This window comes from Lepisosteus platostomus, unplaced genomic scaffold (assembly GCF_059453375.1).
Source record: "Lepisosteus platostomus isolate fLepPlt1 unplaced genomic scaffold, fLepPlt1.hap1 Scaffold_124_H1, whole genome shotgun sequence".
NCBI classification, from domain to species: Eukaryota; Metazoa; Chordata; class Actinopteri; order Semionotiformes; family Lepisosteidae; genus Lepisosteus; species Lepisosteus platostomus.
In genome coordinates, this window is record NW_028291505.1 from 119,586 (window position 1) to 129,225 (window position 9,640).

The following is a 9,640-nucleotide window of genomic DNA, read 5'->3' on the forward strand; positions in this document are numbered from 1 at the left end:
AATCCAGTCTCCTTATTCACTCATTAGTTCTTACAGCACAGGTAAATCCCTGTGGGCTGGAGCCCAGCATAATCCTAGGCTTTTTTGGTCAACATTGGTCAACAGATTGGTCAACAACTGGGTAATAACTCTTAGAAAAATCTACACATTGTTCCCCTGCCTCAGCTGTGACGTTTTGCAGAACAATTCTAGCTGAAGTTGTAAAATTTCTCTTTGTTCCGTTCCTGCAAAACATCTTATTATGAACAAATAAACCACAATAATCATTTGCATCTAGGGGAATCACTCCCAAGGGTAACCCCCCTTAAAACTATATTGTTCTACCCATCAGGTTCTGCCACTAGATAAGAGAACCTTTCCCATGAAATCATTTTTTGACCTTCATGATCCCTTCAGGGCGTACAATTAGCACAGAAGCAGCAGCTTTAGTCCACATGTTTTTCAAACAGGATATTAACGATATGATCATAACGAATAATACCAGACCCACAAATATGTATTGAACCAGAGACCCTCTCCATGTTCCTAGCACAGACTGTAGCCATGCACCAATACCCCAATCATCTGGATTGCAGGATTTACGAAGAAAATTATTTTCGCAGTAATTAATTTATTATATTTACTATATTTATTATACACGTGTAAATTAATTACTGCGAAAATAATTTACTTCGTACACTGTGCAGAGTGCCGTATACTCCTAGTTGCGGCACACACGATACATACAGTAAAAAGCCTCAGGCACTGTGTTAGATGTGTTTTCGACGTTATATATGCGTTTATTAATGTCGTCGATTTTACGGTTGCAATTCGACGTTGATTATACGTCGAGGCGACGTATATATACGTATAGCCGTATTTTCGCCGTGAATATACGTATATTCGACGAATCAATGCCCACTGGGTAAACTCTTGAGCAAACTCTGAACCAGCTCTAAGGAAACTAATCCGATTAGACGTTACTTTGACTCATCTTTTTACGCTCAGTGCTGGATTGCTCAAACTCCAGCTAGGGTTAGGGTTAGCATTCCCACGCTACTTAGACACTTTGTTTACGCTCAGTGCTGGATTTTGGGAACTTCAGGACGAGTGGGAATTTTCTCCTATCTGTCAATTCTGTATTGTTTTGGAGACTCTTGGCTGCCTATATTGTACAGTGCAGCGTGAAGGAAACATTTTCCAAAACTGTGTCAGCTCAAAAGATGTAAGAAAACCTCTCCAGCTGCTTTAACTCTCTTCATTTTTGTCATTTAATGTGACACTCGATGTATAACTGGAGCCTCACATATGCAAATGGTGAGGCTCCAGTTCGACACCACTTTACAGTATCTGACAAAAGCATGGCAGACTGTGCCATGACCGGCAGATAACTTCTGCTTATTTTTACCATATTAAACATTGGAAATCCAACCACTTGCATTTGTGACACTTGATTTTGACTCCACCTAAGACTCTTAAATCTTCAAACACTTTTCTCTTCTCCCGCAACACTCTTGTCTGTCGGCACTATGTGGCAGCGTTGCATGACAACCCATCTCACCACGGAAAGGAACCTAACAGCTTTGGTAAGACAGGAGAAAAGAACCTGGCCCGTACGGGGATCGAACCCATGACCTTGGCGTTATTAGCACCACGCTCTAACCAACTGAGCTAACCAGCCTCGCGACAGTGGTCCTCGTCGGGCTTTCTCGTGCAGTTTCATGGTTCTTGTAACCCAAATCCTACACTGGCCTGAAGTGTCCCCCCATTTCACAGCATTTTTCAGCTGATTTAAAATGTACCTAAAGGAGAAGCATTATTGAAGACCATCAATTACCAAGAGCTTTTGTCAAAGGTTTTGGTGGTCACTTTTAATGACCACAGAGCACTATGACCTCGGTTTTACATCTCATCCGAAAGACAGCGCCCTTTTACAACACAGCGTCTCCGTCACTATGCTGGGACATTGGGACCCGCACAGACCTCAGGGTGAGCGCCCCCCCGCCGGCACCATTAACACCGCATCCAGCTGGAAGCTTTGTTTTTCCCTGTAGCTCACCCTCATCCGGGTACTGACCTGGCTCACACCTGCTTAGCTTCAGTGGGTTTTCAGTTGCGAGTTGCAAGGGGATGCAAGTGATGGAGCCGCTCGCTGCAAAAGCCACTGCATTGGCCGGGAATCAAACCCAAGCCTCCCGCGTGACAGGCACGAATTCTACCACTGAACCACCAACGCTCAGTGTCTGAGCCTTCAAAAAAGACGCTTTTTTGGTGCTCTGTGCAAAAAGCGTCGACATATGCTTCCAGCTGCAAAATGCCATTCGCGGACGCTGAAGAATTTATTTCAAAGGCAGCGGGTACAAGCGATTGGGCGTTTTAAAACCACCAGGAAAAGCAAAGAGGCGCGCTTCTTTGCTTGCGCCGGAACACACCGACTGGAGGCGGACAACGTAGTCGGCAGGATTTGAACCTGCGCGGGGAGACCCCAATGGATTTCTAGTCCATCGCCTTAACCACTCGGCCACGACTACAGCAAGCCCCACCGCCGCTGCGTTCTTGCTACAATCTTACCTGGATCGCGAGGCGCCGGCGGAAGCCTATTTCAAAGTCGTTCTCCGTTTCAAAAAAACATTTCCAAAATACAAGCCTTGCAGACAGACACGCCTCAGAGGACTTAAGGGTGGCTTCATGTCTGAATGATAAAGTCTCCCCGTCCGGACATGAAAATGCCACTTTGTTACACACAAAAAAAGAATCAACAACAGAGAAATGCCCACAAGCATTTGAAAAGCCGCACCACGTCGCACTTGAAATAGCTCTTACATTAGTGGTAGACGCAGGAATCGCCTTTTTATTTACGCTCTTACCAACGCGATGGAAAGCAAAACAAAGCAAAGCAGAGCAAAACAAAACGAACAAACGAAAACCCTCATGTCCCGCACTTGCATATAACGCTGTTACGTCCCCAAGCGGTATTGTACGTCATCCTAGCACTGCACGCCGGGGCGTATGGTATATGGGAACGAGCACACGCCACGAATCGTCTCGAATCACTCCCTACAGCTGTAAGGTGCCTTGAAGCGTGCACCCCCAACATTCTTCTTTGCTCATCTGTGAAAGGTAAACTCTTGACCAAACTCTGAACCAGCTCTAAGGAAACTAATCCGATTAGATGTTACTTTGACTCATCATTTAACGGATCCTTGTTAATTGGAGAAATCAATGATTTCGAATGAATTCTGTATGCGTTAAAAGACAGCTATACACAGAAAACACGCAGGACACTGCTCATGATGTTTCCCGAGCCGAAACACAGTGCGTTTTTCCAAGCCATCTCACCAAGCCTGCCCACTGAAAACTGCAGGAGATCGTGCAAAGACGTTCAAGTTTGTAACTACTGCATGCACAGGAAGCAGAATAAATTCCTCTATTCAAACTGTCAAAGGTTTGCTTTGCGAACGCTGCAGGACATCGCACAATCTCTTTTGAACAGGGACAAACGATTTCTTATGGGGCGCAGTAAGTACAGACGTTTAAAAAGCTCCACTCATGCCAATGATGCAGCATGAAGAAGCGCAACCTAAAGTTTGCATTCCTAGCACTGTTGCAACCTAGCACTGTTGCATTCCCCGCATCAGTAGCTAAGAGAATATAATTTACGACTCTTGTTAATGCAGTTTCAGAAACCAGACTGAAATTTCTCAAGTATATTATTTGAATCCATTTGATGTTGGGCAACAACTATTCTTTCAAGACTTTTAGATTGAAATGGGACCTTTGAGACAGGCCTGTAGTTGTTAAGAACTTGTGGATCCAAATTTGACTTCTTAAGGAGCGGTCTAAGAACCACTACCTTAAATTGATCATGTACGACGCCTGACGCAAGCGATGCATTCATCATACTAATTATAGGTCCTGCCAGTCCTTCGAGGGAATCTTTGACTAGCTGAGTGGGGATGGGATCTAGCAAACAGGTGGTTTACTTTGTCTTACGTCTGTGTTCATGAGTCCACCATAAGAAGAAATCTGAACAGGAGTGGTGATCATGCGAGGTCACCATGGAGGAAACCACTGCTCTCCCCCCAAAAAAACCACCAATGCCCCTCTCAAGTTTGCTAAAGACCACATGGATGTTCCACAGCAACTCCTGGAACAATGTTCTGTGGACAGACGTGACAAAAGTTGAACTTGTTGGTAAATGTGCACAGCGTTATGTTTGGAGATAACAAAACACCGCATACCAACTCAAAAATCTCATCCCACCTGGGAAGCATGGCGGAGGCTGTACGGCTTGCAATCATCGAGGGACCGATGAATTCCGAGATGTATCAGGAAATTCTACAGCAGAATGTCAGGGTGTCTGCCTGTGATCTAAAACTCAAAAGACGCTGGGTCTTGCAACATGACAAAAACAAAGGAGTACATCAACAACAGAGTGGCTGAAACAGAAGAAATTCCGTATGTTGGGATGGCCAAGTAAGAGTCCTGACCCCAATCCCATTGAAGTGCTGTGGCGTGATCGGAAGCAGGCCATTCAGCGCAAGACATCCCAAAAATATACATGAACTGAAACAGTTTTGCATAGAGGAATAGGCCAAAATACCTCCTAACCGCTGCTCAGGTCTGACAAGCCGCTACAGAAAGTGGGGGTTGAGGTTTTTGTCATAAAGGAGGTTCCACTAGCTCCTTAATATAAGGGTTCACGTACTTTTTCCATCAATGACCTTGATTGTTTAAACCATTTGGTCAATAAAGAAACAGCAATGTCAAATGTTGGGTGTGTGTTCTTTGTTAAATCAGACTCTCTTTATTAATTATTATGACTTAGATAAAGATAAGATCACATGTTAGGAGCCATTCATGCAGAAATCCACATCATTCCGAAGGGCTGTTTACAAAAGTTTTTCTCCCAACTGTATGTGAGAGAAAAGCAGAGACGCTCACTGAGTAAGGTGGGGTTGCAGCTTTGCAAATCACAAGGACATTTGTACGCTCAAAAAGGGACAGGAGCACCCCAGATGGGACTCGAACCCACAATCCCTGGCTTAGGAGGCCAGTGCCTTATCCATTAGGCCACTGGGGCACACTGGGTTGGGTCGATCACGCTGATGAAGAGCCAGTTTTTTTTTTCCTTTGATTTTTCAAAGGGATCCCCAAAATTAGGGAAGTTAGGCAGCAGAAGGTTTACTGTGACCTGAGAAGGGCCGGCATCCAATCACGGTGGTACACACACACGCTCTCACTCATCTGAGCTACACGGCTACCAAGATGATCTCAGGTGCGCCGAGCTGGTACGGAACATATTGAACTGATCGACGGCGAATTGTCTCTCAGACAGGCTTTTCACCTCTAAGCTCCCTGACTGACAGTGATCAGCTAGGTAGTGAAACAGTCAGCTGCTTCTAAGCCTTAAACAGCTGCATCTCGGCGCTTCCACGGAGTGATGATTTGAAAGCCGAACATCGCCCATTGGGAACACCTTACTATCACTAGTTTAAGAGACTCTTAAGGTCTTGTAGAGGTGCCTGTCTAATAGCATGCTCTTTGCAAGCTATAGGTGTTTAGGCTGAGGCAGAATGCCTGTTAACAAAATGTTTTTCTAAAGGGGCCTCGCACTCTTTTCCAAGCAATGGTCACCATCCCCACCGAGTGTCACAATGAAGTCATGTCCTAGGACGTCACCTGTTAGTCTCCATTTGTCTGCCACCAACACTTTAGGTTACGGGGTCACAACCGCACCCCGGAGAGCAGAGGAGCCGTTGGCGTTCTGGCAGCGCAGATTGGGCTGAAGGTGGGGCGCTTGAATCTCCCTGTTGGAGGCCGTCTGAAACTGACCCAAGCCTTTCCCTTGAATTACATCACTTGTTTCCTTTGAGCCGTTTCAGAGACTGCTCCAGAGTTTACCTTGCACAGATGCGCAAAGATTAATGCTGGGGGTGCACGCTTCCAGGCGCCTTACAACTGTAGGGACTGATTAGAGACAATTCGTAGCGTGTGCTCATTTCTCTCTATTCCCCGTGTTGCAGTGGTAGGATGACATAAATTCCTGCTTCGACACGTAACGGCATTATAATCAAGTGCAGGAGCTGAGGGCTTTAGTTTTGTTTCGTTTTCCATGGCGTTCGTAAGCGCGCAAATCAAAGGCAATTCCTGCGTCTAACACGAATGTAAATGCTTTTGAAAGTGCAGTGTGGTGCTGCTTGTAAAAACCATTTGTGGTTTGTTGATGTTTTTTCTGTCTGCCAAAGTTGCATTTTGACATCCGGACTGGGGGACTTTATCATTTGAACGTGAAGCCAGCCTTAAACCATCTGAGGCGTGTCTGTCTGCCGGCACGAATCTTGTGAAAGGTATTTTTTTTTAACGGAGAGCGACTTTAAAAAGGTTTCTGCAGCCACCTCGCACTCCGTGTTAGATTATAGGAGGAATGCGGCGGCAGCGAGCTCGCTTTTGTCGTGGCCGAGTGGTTAAGTGCGTTTGGGACTCCCCGCGCAGGTTCGGAACTCGACGACTCCGGCGTCTGCCGCACGTCGCCTTGTGCCTGCGCGGCAAAGGCAAAGTGCCGCTTCTCCTTTCCCGGTACTATAAAAACGCTAAATCGCTTGGACCCGCTGCCATGGAAAGCAGTTCTTCAGATAACCACACATTTTGCGTTCGCACCTCTGGTGCTCTACTTATGCCTTTGAAAACCTAATGAATAAAGCTGAAAGAACCGACACGATATGTAGGTGCTCGTAAAGCACGCAGTAAAGAACTGTTAACAGCAAGGGTTTCAGTGGGTTAACTGAGGAGAAGGCATCATCGCTAATTGTTGACTTTTTATTTGGTGTTAGAAACACTCTTACTGTGCATGACGTGCAACAAATGTAGCCACAGAAATTGCATCACGCTTTCATGTATGCTATTGCAGACACCAACGTTGCCTAGATAGAAAACCGAAATAGCCGTGGGTTTGCTTGCTGGTCTGAAGGATCTCTCTTCGAATCTCTATCATTTGTCAATGGAAGTAAAAGGCGCTGAAATCTCATACGTTCAGAATCAAACCCGCAGCTGTTGTTCGACTTTATTTCTTGACTAATTATAACTGAGTGTCGCGTGAGCAGTTACGTAAACTTGTCTGGTATATTTGAACACAAATGCCGTTCTTCAATTAAAACTAACAGTACATTGTCAGGGACATTCAGTTCTATACAAACAAGAGACAGACAAGAGAATATTTCTACCTTTCATGTGGACTACGTGTTGACTTACTGATCGGAATAATTGAAAAGTTCGGGCTCATAGCCGATGCAGTGCGTGCTAATTAGAACAACAGCAACGCTGAGCTCTCAGCACCGTACTGAGCCCAGGTGTTTTTCTAAAGCTGTCAGGTGCAGTTCATTTACATGAAGGAAATCTCTTACTGGGTACGATTACAATGCAGTAAGTAGCACAGACTGCTTAGGGAGTAGCCCGATGCATTTAAAATCGACCCGAACCAGGCAGGAGTCAAACCTGCAATTTCCTGATTCGTAGTCAGAAGCGTTATCCATTGCACCACTGGCCCTGGTGTGACACTGCAGGACTGTAACCCAGTGAGATCAGCACTGCAACTAGTAAAATATTACCTCCGGTCCATTCTTTTCCAAAAGTGAGAAACATCTGTTTTCTACATTTTGTCTGTTTTAAAACCATATCTCTTTAAACCAAACCAAGAGTTTGTCTTTTGCACTGATATTCTGATTCATTTCGATTTCAAAGAAAAAAAAAACATTATCTTCCAAAGCATCATAAAATTGTCCCTTCTTCCAGACTGTACTTCTCTCTTGTAGTAGTACAGCAGACCTTTCCAGGTGAGCAGATCACAGAGTCCGAAATGAGCTTCCTCCATCAAGCAAAGTACCTGAACATGACTCTGTCTTCATAAAAGCGCCCCTGTAATAAAGAAATTAAATCCGAACTCAAGAGGGCAGTTGCCTACTGAAGTTCAAGAAGTCATCAATTTTAACCTAGCAACACATTAAAGGCTGCATCTATACAAGAACGATTCTAGAAATGCTCACCAGATTACGTTTTAAGACGGAACTGCGCCTCAGGTTCCGCCGAGATCTTAACTCGGATGGTAGGATTCAGAGTCCGGAGTGTGGACTGATGGCGCACGGAGGGTCCATATACTGTGGATCCCTCAGTGATCTTCCGCGTAGTCAAACCGCCAGCGTGTGACTCCCCTGTCACCTGTCCTCTCTCCTCTGTGCAGCGGAGCCCGATTCACGGCAAAGTGAAAAAAAATATGCCCTCAACGTGAGATTTACTCTGGAGTGAGGATAGATGTTACCTTTTTATCATTGAACAGGATGTATGTGATGTGGCGACTATGTTCAATTTTGTATCCTCTTTAAAAGATTAAGGACTGGGGTGAGCGTGATTTACCACCCTTTCAGCTAAGAACCCAACGTGCGCACCGTTTAAGCTGCATAGACTCGGTCGTTTAACTCTTCTCCATTAGCAGGGTTAAGGTTAAAGAAAAAAAACATTGCTGACTTCTTTTTTTTTGCCAGCTGCTAGCGCTGATTAGCAAGGTTTGTATTTCATGTTTTGCAAGTTGCATCTATTTTAAGAAAAACAAGTCGTGTTAAAGACAGGAAAGGAATACTTGTGTTTAATTAAGTCTAGCGGTTGTCCGCTGGGATTCAGACCCAGGGTCTCCTGTTCACTAGACAGGTGCTTTAACCAACTAAGCCACGGCTCCCCAGGAGTGCTGTCCTTTTGCAGCCACTTGGACACACCACTCAGACACATCTGCATTCGGTGTGTGCTCCGCCTGCTCGCTGAGCAAGTTGCCACCTTTACATACAATAGCAACATCGACACCAAGAGAAAGGATGACAAATGGCTTTCATCTGGAACTTTTCATGTCCAAGGAGCTCAATGTGCTTTCTGTGTACAACAGGGCGACTGAACTCCACACTGGCCACTGAACCACAGCAGTGGCTTGCTGGCTTGACATCTCCCAAGGAAAATGTTGAAATCGCACGTGGAACAGGAAAATGACTCTCAGGTGCCCATTGCTCATTTTCAGACACATTTATGCAATACTTTCACCATGCGTTGAGCAATAGGGATTAAAGATACCAGAGGTAAGGTTTAAAAGTGATTCTGAGGTGCAACACATCAGCGATACAGCTAGGCATCTGAAATGCGGGGTTTGAGAGCCCTTCAGGGAACACCGTACCCTAAAGGTACCAGAAGTCATCTGGAGCGCGCCAACTCAGTTGGGACAGCCCAGTTCTGTTGACGAGGTGGCTGATTGGTTAAGGCGATGGCTTGTTAATCCATTGTGCTCTGCATGTATGGGTTCGAATCCCACTCTCGTCGGTTTCCATGTCTGACATGTGTGCCCGTTCGACGTTGGCCCTCCTGTCGTTTGCTCCAGAACTAGAGCCATACATTTTCTAGCGGTGGCTGAACATGGTACAGTAGGCTAACATCGGTATCGAGCAGTGACAGTAACAGTATTTATGTGCCGCTGCTCCCAAGTGGCTCTGGGTTGAGACCGCGTTTTCACTTACTTGCAACGCAAACGGAGAAAGCGATTTTTGACAGTCTCTTGAGAGACTGCGCTAGGTGTTTAGGGATAGACTTTGTCAGTTCCCCCTGGGATGATGGCCTCTCAAATAGTTTG

The 9,640-nt window shown here is 45.5% G+C and overlaps 3 non-coding genes across 3 annotated transcripts; all 3 read right to left on the reverse strand.

Annotated features, from left to right (window-relative positions):
* Nucleotides 1-1,586: 1,586 nt before the first annotated feature.
* Nucleotides 1,587-1,660, reverse strand: trnai-aau (transfer RNA isoleucine (anticodon AAU)). Its single transcript has one exon. It is a non-coding gene; the product is annotated as a tRNA-Ile (tRNA).
* A 768-nt stretch (nucleotides 1,661-2,428) lies between these two features.
* On the reverse strand, nucleotides 2,429-2,510 carry trnas-aga (transfer RNA serine (anticodon AGA)). Its single transcript has one exon. It is a non-coding gene; the product is annotated as a tRNA-Ser (tRNA).
* A 2,479-nt stretch (nucleotides 2,511-4,989) lies between these two features.
* On the reverse strand, nucleotides 4,990-5,062 carry trnar-ccu (transfer RNA arginine (anticodon CCU)). Its single transcript has one exon. It is a non-coding gene; the product is annotated as a tRNA-Arg (tRNA).
* Nucleotides 5,063-9,640: the final 4,578 nt, after the last annotated feature.